Source organism: Xyrauchen texanus, chromosome 4, assembly GCF_025860055.1.
Source record: "Xyrauchen texanus isolate HMW12.3.18 chromosome 4, RBS_HiC_50CHRs, whole genome shotgun sequence".
Classification (NCBI taxonomy): Eukaryota; Metazoa; Chordata; class Actinopteri; order Cypriniformes; family Catostomidae; genus Xyrauchen; species Xyrauchen texanus.
Window position 1 is genome coordinate 24,817,743 of NC_068279.1, and position 6,000 is coordinate 24,823,742.

The following is a 6,000-nucleotide window of genomic DNA, read 5'->3' on the forward strand; positions in this document are numbered from 1 at the left end:
CATACATTATAGATGGTTACTATGCGAACGGCCTGGTGTGAACAGAATGGTAGTGGACAAACTAAATGACAAGCTATTTCGAGGCCAATAAAGCTTTCGCTTTGAAATAAAAACACCAACTTGAATATATTCATGCTATAATACTTCCTTTCGAAATGAGTAGGCTAATCAAATCTAAAGTAATTTAGTTGGCAGCTATTGCAGAATTTTGAGAAATGCATGCACCTTTAAGGGCGCGATTTAAAGAGAGAGACACCTCATCTTTGAATTCCACCTGTCCTTAGTCCCCATTGACAGTAAAACCCAAGGATACACACGCACATCATACATACTTAATTAACAAATAAAGACATCTATAAATATAGGTCGGTTTATACGTGACTAGCCACACAATGAGTGAACATTGTTCAAAACATTCAGTATATGCCATTTATGTTTTATTATGTTTTAAACATCCAGCACCCAATATGATCATGTAAAAACAAAGTGGTTTAGTGGCTTGTTAATGGTTAGCCTATGTTTCATTTCAACTGACGTTATGTTGAATACAACACATTTCGTATAGGCTTATTTACTTCCTCGATGTATATTTACACATTTATACATTTTATTTACCATAACATAGCATATTCGTTACGATTTACAAGAATATTGTTAAAAATAAGAATAAGATGCTGTCGCCGTCATAACACTGGTCATTTAAAACAACTTTTCAAAAGTTTATAAAATGGGAGTTATCAGTTATGAGATTATGATAACATTTTGATTCACATGTTTGCTCTGTGCATAAGTAGCCTGTAAGCATCACACCGTTTTACAGTTTTATTGTCTTGCGGTGCCTGCAGCTCTGCTTAAGATAGCCTACCGACTTTTATAGGTATCAGATACATGCTGTTATGTTCATAATTTCATAATTCCTTTTCGGCAAATGTCTTTTGACTGGTCTTGATTAAAACAATATTTTTATTTTTTATTTTTTTGTGTGCAATTTAAGCAAAACAGCATTTGGTCACTTTTAATATTGCTGTATTGAATTGTGAGCTAATTTATTATTGATATATTAATATCTACAACACTTATTATTATGGTATTCGTTGTTTAAAATTAAATGATTATTGTTATTATTATGATGCTGTTATTTGCAAATTGTCACAGCATAAGCCTACTTTGCTGAATGCTTATAACCAGAAATCCTGAAAATCAGAAGGCTGTATTTTATCTTGAGTGCTCTGAACTAATAGAATAAATGCACAATGAAGACCTCAAATTACGGATTGAGAAAAGTCACTGGTAGCTACATACCGGAGGGAAACGGATAAAGGCCTCGCTGAGTCACTACTTCTAAAGTTTTAATATAAAATAATAATAATAAACCACAATTTTTGTTTAATTTCGAATTCTCCTAGTAACCTATTTCAAAGTCAGAGTGCTTTTGATGACAAAACAATGGATTTGTTGGATTTAGTAATATCACATAGCCTAACAACAACTAACGTAAATAAATACATAATATCGTTGAATATGTTGCCTGCTAAAATGATAGGCCTATAATAAAGTTGTAAAATGTAGATATATTTTGCCCTGTAATATTCATCAGCAAAAATTCCACTTGATGTTATGTTATCTTTTCAATAAAGGACAAAATATTAAAACACACACACACACACACAAACACACAACCACACAACCTAGACAGGCATTTAAAATTGAGTGGACTACATAGTGAGCGAATGTCTTTGAGGTCAGCATTAGACCAAAGAACAATACACCAACAGAGGCAGACATCATTTATGTTGTTACATCCACAATTCTGAACCAACTGAAATATGGACAGAAAGTGGGAGTGGCAGCACCAATAAACCACACCAAGAGGCTAAAGTTTAAAAACCTTTTAAAGTTAACTTCTGATCGAATCTTTGTTTTTCAGCATTTATATTAATGTAGCATTGCTGAGGTTTGACCTGAACCCCCCCACCCCCCAGTTAGAAGTTTACCCAGCAAGTTTTAAATGTTATGAGGATCAGGGCTTGAGCCATGCATGTCAAAGTGGCTGAAAGCTAACAGTCAACGTAAAGCACATATCTACTGACACAACAATTCTCACCTGCAGTGTGTATACTTGCACTGCATGATGACAGTCTATGCTGTCTGATGTCCACAGTGCAAACTCCAATATCACAATTGCCATAGAACATTTTTGGTATTCAATTATTTATTCGTGACAGTCAAGGCTTACAGTACAGGGGGGAGAGAGAGGGGGATCGGGACATTACCTAGGCCAGATCTAAACCTACGAAGAGCCAACAGAACTATATTTACTCTTAAAATGTCAGAGTGATTATGCAAATATGACCAACCCCAAAACAAACACTATAAATACATTTAGGCTTATTTCAGGCTTATAAAAATGAGACCAGAAAAGATTAGACTGACCTGATTTGATTATACTGATTATTTGCTGCCGGTGTGTTTTTACATGTATGGGGCAAATAACCAGCTTGAAACAGTTCAACTGAAGTCAAACTATACAAAATAATTTGAAAATTATAGGGCAAAAAAATAAACTGATTACTTTTTTAAATCAAAGAAACTTATAGGAATGTTTAACTAGAAATATACTTTAAAATATGGCAAAATTTAAAGCTTTGTATGCTAAATATTGTCAAGAGCATATGCATTCGAAGATAATTTCAAGTTTGGTTCCACTGACACCAACAGATCAGACACCAACATTCAGCACACACACACACACACACACACACACACACACACACACGTGTGTCCCACTTTGATAACATCCTATATGGTGTGTGTATGTGTGTGTGTGTGTATGTGTGTGTGTGTGTGTGTGTGTGTGTGTGTGTGTGTGTGTGTGATTAAGCAAGATGTATTACAAGGAGAGATGTAATAAGGCAGTGAATGCCCTCCATGGGAGGTGTTGAATCCCTTTCTGATCTTTTCACATTGTAGCCCAGCAACACTTATCCTCTGTAGCTGCATAGAGACGGACACTGCATGTGCGTGTGTGTTTGTGTGCGTATGTGTGTGTGTTTTACGCTCCATTAGCAAGTTTGAGAACTAAAGCCAGGTCTGAATGCAGCTCCAATTAGAGAGAGTTAGAGAGCCCACTAACCTAGTCTCTTTGCCACCCAACTTCAGTTAATTACTTCTCTCTTCCTTTCATGCTTTCTCTTTTCTTCTTCCTCTATTTCTTTCTGTCTTTTGTCAATTCCACTTTATCTCTTTATCCCTTTTTGCTTCTATTTCTGTTTCAGTGTTGTCTTTTTTTCTCTTTTCTGTAAGCTGCCAATTATTGCTATATTTTCACCATGCCATCTTCCTATTTGCTCAGCTGTCTGTGTTCTCATTGAATTGAAGGGATTCCTGTGGAGAGGTTATGAAAATATGTTCAGTAGCTCTGCACGATGATGGCTATTTTGATGCACATTTTTTTATTATCATACTTAAAAATATCATTAAGAAAATATCAAAAGCACACATCAACAGACAGTGCACACTAGACTTTCATTTAAAATATGCATTCCTTACTTCAAGTGTAGAACACCTCCACAGCCATAGCATAAATACAGTCTCAGCTGATACAACAGAGAAATAAAGCACCTGTATAGAGCACAACAGCCATCTTTGTCCCGGAAGTAACTTTGTCCTAAGGTATTTCATAAAATGTTTCATAAAAAGTTCTGAGCCATGACCCAAACCAGCCAGTGATGTTGGGATTCTACTAGTGGTGAATAACAATGTTACAATGTTTTTATTTGAAGCAAAAATTTATTTTTAAAACATCTGACCAAAAAGGTACAAAACAGTGTATTTATTGTCTTTCTTGAGGGAATGAAATAATACTATGAAGCATTTCAAATGAATTAAATATGATATAGGCGATAGGAAAATATAAAACTATTGATTTAAAGATGGTGATTAATAATTCATTTAGTTTATTGCAAAATATTGAGGTATATACAAATATATATATATAAATAGGCAGTTAAAGTGTAGGGAGACTTGATTGTGTCCTTTGCAGTGTGTCATGGGAGTTGTTGGTTTGGCCCACTTTCTTTTCTGAATGGTGGATCTTTCTCTGCTGGCTCATGGGTAGTGTAGTTCTTCACCATGAATTCGACTAATAAACATTATTTTTTTTTTTAAATGATGATGAAATAATGCAGATTTGAGACTTTAACAGAAGCATAAACCATCGACCATCCACATCCTCAGAGTTCATAGTAGGTCTGTCTTCAAAGGTTTATGTTACGGAAAATATAAGTTGGCCAATATACATTTTTTATAGGATTTTTACTTCTGGTTCCGGAACCAGACTGTTCTGATGATATTTTTATTAAATTTGTCAGCACTTGAAAGAGAGTTATGGCCAAAGGGTGAAAGAGAAGGTTTTAAACTCAATAAAATTGCATAAGCACATCTATTATGTCATCAGTTTAGAGTTGGAAGATCCCATTTGACCACATTTCATTTAAACTGGTCAAGAATTATTTAAATATATCATTATTTGCGATATTATTTTAAAGTGTTATGTTGTACAGTTGTTTGGAAACCCACATTTTTAAATTATTTTACACATTTATATTTTTAGAATAACATATTCTTACTTTATATCAGTCAGTTATGAAGTGGTTCATTTCGTGTTGTCTTGATTTGTGCTTCTTATGACTTTAAGGTGCAATAAATAAAACATACTTATTAAATAGTGGGCCAAATGTGTTGTACTTTCTAAATGAGAAGTTGAGAGAGAGTGTGATTTATGTTTCACGCTACTGTTTTTTATTCATGTGAAAAGTAATCTGGCTGAAACAGTAGCTAATAGACAGACATACTTTGTTACTTTCATGTCCCCTATAATGACTGACCCAATCATGTTTCCCCAAATAGCCTGATTGTGGACGCCAGTTACATGCAATAACACCACTGGAGTATAAACATTTTAGCACGCTACGCCGGGCCATTCATCACAGTGACACCCGTAGGTAACCTAAACCGTGCACTGCAACGGACGTTAACCAGAGGCTCAAGACTACGCTCTCTCTCTCTCTCTCTCTCTCTCTCTCTCTCTCTCTGGCTAAAGGTTTTGCCATTTATAGCTAAACACACAAAGTCCATTTCTATAGCAAAAGTTTTGCCATAATTTCATGCTGTCCAATATGTTAAAAATGTTATCCAATTTCTGTCTCGCAGGCTATTCCTCATTTTTTATTTTTCAAGAAGACATTCAACAAACAGAGACGTTGTTGTTAAAATAAGCATTTTGAGGATGGCTGTCAAAACTGTGTGCATGAGAGAGAGAGTGAGGGAGAGAGAGAGAGAGAGGGGGCGCATGTGTGTGGCCAGGAAAACCAGACATTTAGAGATCCTGTCTATGCTTGCTCTCTGAACTTCGCATTTGCATGACGCCCCTGTCACTCATTCAGCTAAACCAAAGGCAACTGAGGGAGCCACCCATGAAGCCTTCCTCTTTTAGCCTGCTTCTAACTCTTCTCATTTTGCACCATCCCTCCTCGAGTTCCCTGGAACGAATAGGATGCCGCAATTTCATCAGTCATTGGCTATTTTCTCCAGTCAATGGTGAAAGTTATGGTGTAACATAAGGCTCAAATCCTTGTCTCACCGCACTTACAGAGTTGCACATGCAAACTTTTTGGCTACTTCCAAATTTGTGTATCGTCAGAGTACATAATGCATTTAATGAAGAGCTCTAAGCTATATTAATATTCTACAGGTGAGTAGAATATTAATATATTCTCTAGGAATGTGGGCTTTGTCCCCTCACCCACATATATAACATAGTAAAAACAATCGCAAGAATAGTCTACTCTGGTTTAGTTAACAAGTACAACTGAAGCACAAGAAATAACTTTCTTGGTATATATAGCACTCACAGTGCTCAAAGAGCTGCCTGACATTTTTAAAATTCTTCATTTTGAACCTGATGCATCCTAAGTTCCAATGACATTATGAGATAATGTC